The sequence below is a fragment of the Amphiura filiformis genome, chromosome 15 (assembly GCF_039555335.1).
Source record: "Amphiura filiformis chromosome 15, Afil_fr2py, whole genome shotgun sequence".
In the NCBI taxonomy this organism is placed as follows: Eukaryota; Metazoa; Echinodermata; class Ophiuroidea; order Amphilepidida; family Amphiuridae; genus Amphiura; species Amphiura filiformis.
In genome coordinates, this window is record NC_092642.1 from 45,105,787 (window position 1) to 45,120,518 (window position 14,732).

Below are 14,732 nucleotides of genomic sequence, written 5' to 3' on the forward strand. Positions count from 1 at the left end.
GAAGTGCCAATACAATTATGACATTATGATATGTTGCATTCAATAATATAAGCCTACGTACACTTTACTTTTACTATCACTAATATAATTATATAAACTTTTTCATAACAATTTTATACTAGTATTTTGTTGTAATTAATATCAGTATAATTTCGAGTTCAACTGAATGCTTTCATCATGATTAACATCAAAAATAGACTATGGCATAGTCTAGCGCTTTACCAACTGAGCTAATGGGGTTGAGACACAAATTTGCAGGTTTACTTGTTTGTATATAGCTATGTGTATCGATGATTTGCTCAAACCCTTTACACTTTTGTGGATGGGGCACTTCATGTTTGCATGTTTTAAAAGCGCTCGATAGTAAGCACATATGCTAACTATCGAGTTTTTACGGTATTCGGATTACTGCTATCTATACGGTAGATAGCAAAATCTATCATTAAAATAAGCAAATAAATAAACGAATAATTGAATTAATTCATTCATTCATCCAACCAAACATTTAATGAATAAATAAATAATTCATTCATTCATTCATTCATTCATTCATTCATTCATTCATTCATTCATTCATTCATTCATTCATTCATTCATTCATTAATAATTAATTGATTGATTGATTGATTGATTGATTGATTGATTGATTGATTGATTAAATGAATGAAAGAATGAATGAATGAATGAATGAATGAAATCTTAATCATGATACAGCATTGTAAAACCAAAATATCACAGAATAACCCATCATATGGGGATTTTGAGATTCTCTCTCCAAACATAAACTTTAGGGCTAGGGTTGCTGGATTAGCGTACGTACTAAATATAAATGGTCAACATTTAATTGTGAGTGTACAAATTAAACTGCAGAAAAATTAAATCTAAAATCTTCCTTTAAATATACATGTGTACCTTTGGAATATTTTCCTGTTTTTTTACCCCCAATATGCCCAAAAGGTCCATGTCCACTTCGGACACAAAGCACCGCTACTTCAATACAATTCATTAATGATGATATCTCAGATATTTATGAAAGGCATATCTATTCCCGAGATGTTTAGACAATAATAGTAACTGTCCAAGTTCTTGATGAGATAGCTTGGGAATTTGTCTCTCTGTCCAGTCGCCTACAACCTCCTCAAAGGTACACTTTATAAACACAAAAGCTCACACGTACTATCAATTTGTTAACACTGTTATTTGAGACATTCATGAGAAGTTTCTATAACTGTAATTAAAATAAATATTTAAAAATATTTCTCCATTGTATGATTTAGATTTGTCCTTGTTCATAATTCTTTATCTTAAATCGGCCCCAAGGTATTTTCCGGACACAATAACTTATTTTATAAGATTAATTTGTCAATCCTGTTATTTGAGACATTCATGAGCTCTAAAGTCATGAAAATAGACACTTTTGGTGTGGGATTTGTTCCTACCTACCAAATCAGCCTATAGGTATTTTCTTTCATTTCATTTTTCATCCCCGTGACCAGCACCCCCTGCACATATGATTCACAAGCTTGTGTCCAACTCATAACGGTCAAACACAATGCCGCTATTGTCTGAGCGGTCAACTTCAATCGCCAGCGCTCAAACTGGGCCGTTTATAAAAACAATTACATCCCTTACGGCAAATTAAATTATTTTCCAAAAATACATTTTATTGGTTTGATATATAATGATTTGTCCGCGGAGTTTGATGATTTAAACTTGTTAATAGATGCTCATAGGCGTTTTGTTAGTGACTTTGAATTTTATCTTTATTTTGTTTCGGTTGACATTCCCACGGCCAGCGCATGAAAAATAACAATACGTGCGCGGTGGATTTTAGCGTTCATTTTTCCCATGCGGATTATGAAAAGTTATTTTATGAACAATCTAAATCTTTTATATCGTGTCATATTTATCGAAATTATCTGATTTTGACAAATTAGAGGATTTGCGAAGACAAAAGAATGACGGGTGGAATATTGTAATAATTGATGGAAATATGAATATAAACATAAACTATAGGCTTACGCATAGGGCCTATCAATATGGAGGTCATTATTGTGACTGCATGTTTCACTTTTAATAATGACCATTTGTGACTATATGTTTCACTTTTAATAATGACCATTAAATATCATATAAATCACATTCTCTTACCAAGTTAATGACTCGATTATGACAAATAACGTATATGAGTAAATGATTTGTTTAAAACATCTAATGATAACAGGGGACAATGAACTTGATATTGTATGTTTTGTCTGTTACGTTAAAAGGATGCGTATAAACAAATAATATGTTCTACAATAGCAAGGTTAATTTATTTTATTTACTGTAAATCAGGATAATTCAAATGTGTAATTATTTTGCAGTTGATTCAAAACTTGCTATCTACTGTAGATAGCTAAGGGACCGATCGTTATTTACGGCAGGGGGGGGAATGGGTGTTTTGGCAAAAATATCGACAAAAAATTTCGCGTTCCCCCTCGCGTCCGCTCAAAATTTTCGCGTTCCCCTTGTTTTCCCAATTTTCTCCATTTAAAATTTAACAATCCCCCTCCTGTTTCAACTAAAAATTTCAGGTTCCCCCCTCAAGACCACAAAAAAATTGTGTGTTCCCCCCTAAATTTACCCATTCCCCCCTGCCATAAATAACGATCACTCCCTAAGTAAAGTAATATTATATCACTATCTACTGTAGATAGCTAGATAGGAGTAAAGTAATATTATAGTACTATATAGCAAAATAAACCAAATTACTTAGCTATCTACAGTAGATAGCATAATAAATATCTTTGCAATCTATAGTATATAGCAAAATAAACCAAGTTACTTATCTATCTACAGTAGATAGCAGAATAAAGTACTTTGCAATCTATAGTATATAGCAAAATAAACCAAATTACTTAGCTATCTACAGTAGATAGTATAATAAATATCTTTGTAATCTATAGTATATAGCAAAATAAACCAAGTTACTTAGCTATCTACAGTAGATAGCAGAATAAAGTACTTTGCAATCTATAGTATATAGCAAAATAAACCAAATTACTAAGCTATCTACAGTAGATAGCAGAATAAATATCTTTGTAATCTATAGTATATAGCAAAATAAACCAAATTACTTACAGTAGATAGCAGAATAAATATCTTTGCAATCTATAATATATAGCAAAATAAATCAAATTACTTAGCTATCTACAGTAGATAGCAGAATAAATATCTGTGCAATCTATACAGGGTGTCCCAGAATGATCTGTACCGGGAAAGATGGAATTTTTTAGGTATGAAGGGCATGTTGAATGGTCCTAATGTCTTACATTTTTAGTTCTACATATATTTAGCTTTCTCAGATTTTTTAGATTTTAAAAATTGGACGTTTCTAGTAGAAGTTATAGAGGATTGCGTAAAAATGGTGAATTCTAAGTTTTGACAACGCAACCTATTTTGAAAATCTGTAACATTACTAACCGTTCAGCACAAAGTTATTTGGAAAAAGTTATGCAGGTATTTTAGTTGTGCCCTATTCATATTTCCACTAAATAGCCGATATCTATCTATTATTTATGACGTTACGAAGCAATCATCATATGGAATTAAGGATTTGTGGCCTAATCCCATTCTCTCTTTGGCGGTAGTTTTAAATATAGTTAATGTGGTGTGAGGTCCATGTCATTTGAAATGCTTGCAGAGATCAAACTGGTTGTGGTACAGAAAAGACGGCTCCTCAATTTACTGTACAGTAGCGTGGATTTCTTTCAAAAACTTACTGGCAAACCGGCAGCTATGTTGAGACGCAAAGAAGATTCATTAGACGATAGTGTATAACGTAAAGAAGTTTGACGAGCACGGAATTGTCAGGAATCGGCAGAGTGAAGCTTCAGGTGCTCGTAAGACTGTAAGAACTAGAGCGAACATTGCAGCTGTCCGGCAAGCTTTAAGGCGTGACCCCAACAGTAGTTGTCGTCGAAATGCTGTGCCAAACATCCCACGTTCTTCATTTAATCGTATCGTGCCATTTTTCAAAGGTATGCGAGTGTTTTTCATCGATTTTACATTATTGCATGCCACGCCAAAACAAATAAAGGTAGCGTGCTGAAATTAACAGAATAAGTAGGAGACATGTCCAACATTATAATGCTGGTATCAAAAATAGATACACTGCCCGTCTTCTATTTTTAGTTATTTTTGCAAACACGGTACAAATCATTCTGGGACACCCTGTAGTATATAGCAAAATAAACCAAGTTATTTAGCTATCTACAGTAGATAGCAGAATAAATATTTTTGCAATCTATAGTATATAGCAAAATAAACCAAATTACTAAGCTATCTACAGTAGATAGCAGAATAAATATCTTTGTAATCTATAGTATAGCAAAATAAACCAAGTTACTTCGCTATCTACAGTAGATAACAGAATAAAATATGTTTGCAATCTATAGTATATAGCAAAATAAACCAAATTACTAAGCTATCTACAGTAGATAGCAGAATAAATATCTTTGTAATCTATAGTATATAGCAAAATAAACCAAATTACTTACAGTAGATAGCAGAATAAATATCTTTGCAATCTATAGTATATAGCAAAATAAACCAAATTACTTAGCTATCTACAGTAGATAGCAGAATAAAATATGTTTGCAATCTATAGTATATAGCAAAATAAACCAAGTTATTTAGCTATCTACAGTAGATAGCAGAATAAATATTTTTGCAATTTATAGTATATAGCAAAATAAACCAAGTTACTTAGCTATCTACAGTAGATAGCAGAATAAATATCTTTGCAATCTATAGTATATAGCAAAATAAACCAAGTTACTAAGCTATCTACAGTAGATAGCAGAATAAATATCTTTGCAATCTACAGTATAGCCAAATAAACCAAGCTACTTAGCTATCTACAGTAGATAGCAGAATAAATATCTTGCAATCTATAGTATATAGCAAAATAAACCAAGTTACTTATCTATCTACAGTAGATAGCAGAATAAAGTACTTTGCAATCTATAGTATATAGCAAAATAAACCAAATTACTTAGCTATCTACAGTAGATAGCAGAATAAAATATGTTTGCAATCTATAGTATATAGCAAAATAAACCAAGTTACTTAGCTATCTACAGCAGATAGCAGAATAAAATATGTTTGCAATCTATAGTATATAGCAAAATAAACCAAGTTATTTAGCTATCTACAGTAGATAGCAGAATAAATATTTTTGCAATCTATAGTATATAGCCAAATAAACCAAATTACTTAACTATCTACAGTAGATAGCAAAATAAATAAATATCTTTGCAATCTATAGTATATAGCAAAATAAACCAAATTACTTAGCTATCTACAGTAGATAGCAGAATAAATATCATTGCAATCTATAGTATATAGCAAAATAAACCAAGTTACTTAGCTATCTACAGTAGATAGCAGAATAAATATCTTTGCAATCTATAGTATATATAGCAAAATAAACCAAATTACTTAGCTATCTACAGTAGATAGCAGAATAAATATTTTTGCAATCTATAGTATACAGCAAAATAAACCAAATTACTTAGCTATCTACAGTAGATAGCAGAATAAATATCTTTGCAATCTATAGTATATAGCAAAATAAACCAAATTACTTAGCTATCTACAGTAGATAGCAGAATAAATATTTTTGCAATCTATAGTATATAGCAAAATAAACCAAGTTACTTAGCTATCTACAGTAGATAGCAGAATAAATGAGTCTGATTTCGAACGTTAAAGAAAGTAAGCAAGAAAACATAGAATAACAGCTCAGTTCTATGAAATTGAAAATAAAAGACATTATTATGAGCACCGCGCAAAGCTGATCTCAATTAGGATGCTACTTTGAGACCAAAATTGAAGGAGCAATTTTTGTAAAATCTCACAAAGTTTAAGCCCCTTTAAAGTCAGATAAATGTTGTGTTATATATTTAACAAAAAAGATCCTGCACATATCGCATGCTGCATATCACTAATTCTATTATTTCTTCCTAATTCGACTATTTTTACAAATGTTCATTTAATACCATATTTTTGCTAAAGGCATCAACATAAGATAAACATTCGATTTTTATATCAAATATACCAGATCACGTGGGAAAGTGTCAGAGTAATGATCTTAATAATTATTTGCCCGATAACTGTTTTAGTTTAATGCTCTGCGTGTTAGCCATTCGCTTCAACGGAAAAAGTTGAAGTTTTGAAATATTTTCTCAAAATATCAAGAGCTATCTTAAGAACTACTGAACCAATACTAGGCTTGTTTGTACTCAGTTTAATGCATTTTTCATGCTGATTCCACATATGGTCATGAAAATTTATATTTCTGAAAAAAAATGAAACATGTCGTCTGCAGTCGACACCCGCGTGAAGAGAGTTAAGATATTTTCTTATTTTTATTGGGATCCATATCTGCCGTCTACATTTACTTAGGTGGCTGTTAAGACTTAGGGTGGCGGTATTATAAAAGTATCTACGGCACACTTATGCTGTAGGCGTTCTATTTTAAGAGGTTCCGCCGTATACATAAAGAAAGTCACAAAAATCACAAACAGTCTTGTAAAATGTCAAGATTCGTTTCAAGAATCACAGAACCAATGATAGCCATGATTGTACTCTTTAGAAGATTGTTGTACATATAATATTTAAAATAGAACATGGTATTACAATGCAAAAATATCATTTTTTATTATTCTCTGTACTTGGGACTGGTGGGGAAAAAGACACACGACAGAGATGTAAGCCACGAAAAAACCAAAAACAACCGAACAGAAAGACAATTCTAAATCAATATTTTAAAATGAACATTCAAAAGTTTAAAATGAACATTCGGGATATTTCCTTTGTATACCCATCTATACCCGTGCCGAAAGGGCTATATCTGAATTACTGTACTTCGAGTTTATATTGTAATTTGCATAATGACGTAGGCCTAACTAATTTTCGTATTTCAGATCTTATTATAAATAATTAAACATAATATTTTAACTCGAATATAAATAAAACCATTAGAAAAAATTAAAGCAAATTATATGTGAGTGATGCTAAATTTGAAATTATAAATTGGTTTTTGTAGATGTGATTGAACATTTTAACGACTGAATATTAAACGCTCTCCAAAAGAGCAACGAAGCTACACGTATGGGTGAGTTGTGGATATAAACTTGGCTTAAAAGTTTGATACCAACATCAAAACATAATTCCCTCTCGCAAGGTTAGAAATTTTGATGGATATCGCAGACGCTGAACTATGACTAAATGAGGGTGTTTAAGGGGCTCACGTTTCGCATATAAGCCACAGAATGTGCTCGGTGCATTTCGTCTGAGTTGATCACGCGTAAACTGGTGGATATGTAGACTATGCTATTGAATCCAGATCGGTGTGGATTTGATGCGGATCAACCGATAAATGTGTGGACAAAAATGCTTGACTTTGTTTTCACATGAACGACGCTGAGAGCAGACCAGAATTTGAATAATTCAAATATTTAAGCGTTCCACTCGCTAAACAAAAAGTGCAGTGTGATCATGTATAGACATTAATCTGGATCATTTTGTTTTAAGCTGACCCAAATTAAAAAGCGTCATGTGAACCACCAGTAATATGGCATATATGAACATAAGTATGTTGAACATATCTTGATCGAAGATATGTATTAACAAGATTATAATTCGTCTGGGTTATACAATGTACTGTGTATGTTGTGTGATTACCGATAAGATTCAAGGGTATATTCAGTTATAGGATGTCTTTTTTTTGCCTCAATGTCCCCTTTAATAAGCTTTTTGTTGTTTAAGAATGGTGTGAACTTGGAAATGGGTTGAAAGCCATGCAAAATGGGAAGCTTATAGCTCCAATGAAGTGGCAGTCAAAAGATTGATCAACCTTGGGAAATCCCCTTTACCCCTATAATATAACTCATGGGGTTGTTAACCATAAACATGATAAACTGATTATTGCATGGGATTATTGTGTCATCGTGTGAGATCTAGAACACCTTCCCAGCAAACACAAAAAGTTTTCGAAAACATTCGTAAATGGTTATAAAAGGTTGCCAGAAAACGGTTTATAGTGCATGGGTTATCATGTATAAAGGGTATATAAGATGTAGTCTTATACCTTAAATAATAATAACATTCAAAAACATGGAGGGGTCAAAAAGTTTTAATAAAATTTAATATCGAGTTATATAAAGCTAAAGGTCATTTTAAACGTTTTGCATGAAAAAGCATTACAAAAACATTTTTAAAATGAGTAAACATTATTACATTATTTGTAAAACAATTTTCCAGAACTTATTAAAATAACATTATGTTAGAATTTCTTGCAGCAAGTAATAATCCGTTATTTCATTCTCGGCCCCCTCCATCTCCCATTATGAAAATGAACCCCACACGGCTATATACAGAATATAATACAAACAACTCCCTTCACACAATAACATGTGCAAAGCCTTTTAAGATATAGGCCTATCTTTTAATAGAGCAACTTTTAATATCGTTTGACCAATAAATTTTCATATTTTTTTATCTGATATAGACATTTTGTCAGCAGTTTAAAAGATTAACTTTAAAAAAAATGCTTGACCAATAATTGTTAACCTTTTCATCAAATGAGTTATTCAATTTAAAATCCACACCCCCCATGTGGAAGATTTAGCTAAAGTCTTCCACAGAGGGAGTATGAGTTTATATAGAATAGACATTTAGGAACTTCCATTTGAAATACTCACTCCAGTTGTGGACGAAAAGGTAAAGCCATACACGGGGAATATGGGTTTCAGAATAATTAAACCTCACCAAATCCATTTGAAAAACACACAATCCCTATGTGGAGAACTTTTCTTAAATTTTCCACAGAGGGAGGGTGGATTTCAAAAGGAATAGCCCAATTTGTCAGCACTGCGATATCGGAAAATTCTTATTGGTGTATAAATACTGATATGAACATAGTCGAAATTAAACCCCCATTTTTGTACCAATTTATATCCTTCTCAAACAAGATTTCATCGTGATTTGAGTATAATGAATTCTGTCATGTACCCGCAAAATTGTTAATAAAAGACTCAAGAACTTGAAAGGAAAAATGTAACCCCAGGCGACCGTTTTCTTTCAAATCGTTGAAGACATCAAATCAAAAAGACGTTTAATTTAGCAAATGAAATCGGTATAAAACATATTTTATAGATTAAGAATTGGTTAACTAAAAAGCTTATTTGTAAAGTTTAACTAAAAGAGCTCTTTGATTTTATGGGTCGACGTGTACACACCGTAGCGTTCATTAGTTTATCGCTCGTCTACCGAAGACAGCAGATTAACGTGACTTTTTGTGGTGGCGCTATTCCATATCAACCGTTACCTATTTTTAGTAAAGCGGTGTCCAGTCACAATTGCATGATTGTAATAGATTGCTCTAGGTTTGTTTATTGACCTAGTAAACCAAATATTTTATTCAGTTTCGAATTTCGATTAAAAAAAAACTTAAAGGGTGGATGACAGTTATACTATCTTACATTAAAATTCCTGTGAAATTTTATTTTAAAGTCGGCTACATGTAAAGTGCGTTGGTTTTTCATGTCATTTTTTTCATGTCAAAACGTCACTCGTTATCTGTGCTACGGGGGAATGGGGTGGTAATCCCCCATTTGAACTTTTTTTTATTTCCCCACCCTCGGTTTCCCCCACTCAGAAACACCCACAAAACATCGAAATCCCACTCCCCCGGGCCCCTCAAGTTTCCCCCGACCCCGGAAAGATACCCCGGTGCCGGTGCCTAGGCCCTATAAGCTCAACAGATGACTTGGATATCAGATTAAATAGACCCAGATTTCGCAGATTCGCGGTGGAAGAAGAAGGGGTGGCAAAAAGAATTATTAAAGGAAAAAGGGCCGAAAAATTATGAAAAAGGTTTAACAATTGTGAAACCAATGAAACTATACATCCAAATTTTGCTTTTGGTCGCTAGCGCCTAATATCCTTTTTTTCTTAACTTTCCCAAACCATCAAAAATAATATTGGGTCAACCTTTTCGGGCTGTTGATGAAGGGGGCAGCAAAATTTACCTTTTCTGCAGCCCACCGCGGCGGCCACGGTACGCCACTGCTAGTGGGGCCCGGGTGTGGGCCACTACTATATAGGGCATACACATTTTTGCTTCGCGGCTGCTATCATTTTCTTCGGAAGGGGAGGTCCCAAATTTACAAAAAAAGTCGGCGTCAATAAATAAAAATTTTATGACCTCCCTACCACCTAAACAGGCTAAAATTGTATTAAAATCAGTCTTTTTAAATAAAATAAACACACTATCTGTTTTGGTCATCAAACTTTTTATGACCGCTCCTATATTTCTTTCCAAATATTTATGACCCCCTCCCCCCTCGTATATCGTGAAATTGAAAAAAAAAAGCTTTTTTTCGTGGATATCTACTGAAAAATGTCATAAAAAGAGGATGCTATCACGACAGTGTAGGTCTATGTAGCTGGGATGAAAAGCCGTCCATCATTTGAAAATTTTGACCTTTTGTACTGAATATATAGATCCCCCCCCAAAAAAAACACCAAATAAATGTAGGTCTTCTTGGGAAAAAATGTATATCTTCAATATGAAAGGTCAATATTTTCAATTGATGGTCGGCTTTTCATTCCAGCTACATACACTTTAAGCACATATCATAAAGCTAACTTCGAGGACTGTTTTATATGAAAAATATCAAATTTTAATAATTTGCCATAAAATTTGTATTGCGTCGCGAATTAAAAAAAAATCAAAATTATTTGATACCAGAACTACATTCCTCGTATTCAGAATACAATTCGATATGTCTGATGTGTTCTCAGGTCCCACAAAAATACTGTGCAAATGTTGCTATCAGATTCCCTAATGTTGCGAGTATATATATCTTTTATGTTAACATGAACAAAATCAGGAACCGTAAAAATAACAAGGTGGGCGGTAACGCACATTATTAAAACCAAGTCATATCATTATTCATAATAATGCTAAATTAAATCAACATCAATGACTTCTAAATGTGTTCGAAATTTAGAATCAACATGACAGGATGAATGAGTTCTAAATGAGTTGGGCATGAATGCGTAAATGTTGTTTTCCAATTCATTACACTTGGACGAACTATGATTCACATAATGTAGCGAAGTAAAATGAACTAAAATTTCCCACGAAGCAACAAAAAAAGGCCTGTTTTACGGGCTGACCGACGGACTGGGCCATATTTTACGTTTTTGGTAATTTTGTTTTAGCTGTATGAAGAAGTGGATCGATTTTGACAGAAATTTGTTTTTAAAAATCGGAAAAACAGCAGCAACGACCTCCCTAATAAAAAAAATTAGCAAGTCCGTTATGGCATGTAGGCCTACACCATGTTTTTTTCGCCGCCTGACTGTTAATGTGCGGATTATAAAATTATTTTAATAATTCCTTATCGCATTCCCTCTATAAGGTGCAAATAGTGACCTAACTTTTTTTTATAATTTACCGATGTCAACAAGTTGTCATAAGGCGGTTATTCGCATGCGTGGATATAAGCATCGTCTTACAAATCATTAATATTAAGCTTGTTTAATATAAATTGTTATATAGCAATCTTTAGCAAACCGATAATCATTTTCAATTCTATGTTTCTTCAAAAGAGAAGAAAATGTCCCGACTTCATTTCAAGTAAGATTCATATCGTTTTTAACGAAGCAATAATTCGTTCGATATAAATAAAGCAATCGAAGTTAAACTGAAATATGTCAAAATAAATTCCAATTAAGGGAAACTATTTAATAGCGAATATTATATCCATTAAAACCTACCAAATCATGAGAATTTATGAATTTCACGATATAACAAGCTTTGAACGACGTTTCAAGAGGTCGTGCACAAGCTTGGTAACAAAACTATCTGACATTTTTATCTTTACTACTCCAGGGTGAAATTCACGCATCTCTGCGTTTATAAATAAACGTTAATGCATACAATACAAGGGAGAGAGAAATGAGATCCAGAATTTATGAAAACATAACATGTGTTTATTCAGATTTAATGAAGAAAACATGAACTTTATTAAACATGATCAAAACAATGTTCTTTGTCGTGGCCGTGTTTAAAAATCACTCAAATCTTTGTAAGGATTCGGATGCAAAGCCAGTGAAAAATACTAGAGTAAAATTATAAATCAATAGGCATTGTACAAAATAATACTATAATTGAAAGGCTTCAAATTTTATTTGGATACGAGTCATTAATTATACGTCATCATAACTTTTAAAGTAGAGTATCTAATTAATTTACCAGTATGTCTTTTTAATTGACCCAAGATTGCACATAAAAGCTTAAAAGGACTGAAATTGTTGTACTACCCTCAAACCTTACTCTGAAGAAAAAATACAATTTTAAACAAAATTTAATTGTTTCACAGTTTTATAATTAACATGATCCTATAAATTAAAAAAAAGGGCTTATTAATTGGACTGAATTTTTTTTGTATTGCATCATTAATGCCCTCTAACCTCTGATGATAAGAAGAGAAAAACATTATTTAAAAAAGTATAAAAGGGGGTATTAATAAAGGCCCGCCTATAACTACATAATATTCATGATACTGCAATTGCAGTTTTTACCGTTACTATTTTAATTCCGATTGGTAGTTCACAGCATCTTGCGAATGAGCGTTGGAAAAAATTGCATTGATCATTTCATAGCGAGTGTGTAGACGAATTCAAATATCACAGATATACTTTTGTAGGTCCTGTGGTTCTTGAGTTATGTTGTAAAGAGGGCTGAAACAACAACACTTTTGTAAAACGTACATAACTCATTAACAACAATAAATCAAGCAAGTTTTCAAAGTATATGATTTGTAGAATGAACTTTTGCAAAACATATTCTTTTTCACTAATAATGTTGATTTAGATAATGAACATCGATTTTTTGGCTGCTTCGACCAACGATACCTAGTCTACCATTAAAAGGTTCATCTTATCTTTATTTTTCGTTCAACTTGCCAATTTGAATAATTCTACGAAATAGTTCAATTTAACCACAGGTTTCCCGTTGAACTTAATGCTCTGCGTGCTAACAATGCATGCGCTTTGACAACGGAAAAAGTTGAAGTTTCAAAATTTCTAAAAATATCAAGAGCTATCTTAAGAACTACTGAACAAATACTTGGCTTGTTTGTACTCATTTTAATGCATTTTTCATGCTGATTCCAAATGTGGTCATGAAAATTGGCATTTCTGAAATTATTTAATTTTTACATTTTTTTTTAAACTTCTGCAGTCGACACCAGCGTGAAGAGAGTTAAAGAACAGAAATAATAAACCTTTTATAGCGTTATTATATTTTTTCAAATCACCGAATTACGAGATCGTATCATTATTAATAGTGATGGCGATCATGGTAATGTTTTATACGTGTGTTATCCTCTGGCTTAACAGGTCCTGACACGTGTGTAACAAACCCTCAATACAAAATTAATAGATTTATCTCCATAAAAATCATTTCATTCTCCGTTTTCTTTTTTTATTAATTATTTTCGTGCTTGACATATATAGGCTTCAACATAAAAAGTCCAAATTTTAAGATATTTTCTCAAAATATCAAGAGCTATCTCAAGACCCACTGAATCAATCAGGACTTGTTGTGTGATCCGATAGGAGAGACACTTTGGAATAGCGCCAGGGCCTGCTTGTTCGCGGTCTGAGAGGAACATGAAAAAAAAAACCCACTAAATCTATGAGAGCATGCACCCCAATAAAGAATTACTTTAAAATAAAATAAAACAATAACAAATCATAACATGTGAAATGTGTATGATGATACACTTATAAATAATACTCAAGGGTGAAACAATAATTTAAAAAAAACACCTTATCTACCGTATATTTCCATAGTTAAATATACTTAGTGATAATTTGTACTAAAACAAAAATAAAGAAATACTTTTAAGTATTTCTTTATTTTTGTTTGTTTTTGTGATAGATAGCTTTTTATTTATATCGCGTCTTAAAAGACGCGATATAAATAAAAAGCTATCTATCACAAATGATAAGAGGAACACGATAAACAAAATTAGCGAGCATACCCACAATAAAGAATTAGTTAAAAATAAAATAATGAAAAAACGGTAAAACAAGGGGCGAAATAAGACAAAAAAAGACTAAAACATTTTTTATTAACGGTAGTATTTGTTTTGTTTTTTGTCACAAAAACTTATTGAATGCTCACTTGCTCTAAGATATTTAATGTTTGTATATTAGTCTTAGTTTATTATTTATTTATGTATTATTTATCTATATATCTTTTATTTATTTATCTATTAATTTATCTATTTATTATCAGCAGTATATAGATACTTCGTCAATACCCTTATCAGCAGTAGATAGCTACTTAATCAATACCCTTATCAGCAGTAGATAGCTACTTCATCAATACCCTTATCAGCAGTAGATAGCTACTTCATCAATACCCTTACTTAGCAGTAGATAGCTATTCTATCAATACTTATCAGTAGCAGATAGCTACTTCATCAATACCCTTATCAGCAGTAGATAGCTACTTCATCAATACCCTTATCAGCAGTTAGAGAGCTACTTCGTCAATAACCTTATCAGCAGTAGATAGATACTTCATCAATACTTATCAGCAGCAGATAGCTACTTTATCAATACATATATCAGCATTACATAGCTACTTCATCAAAACTGAT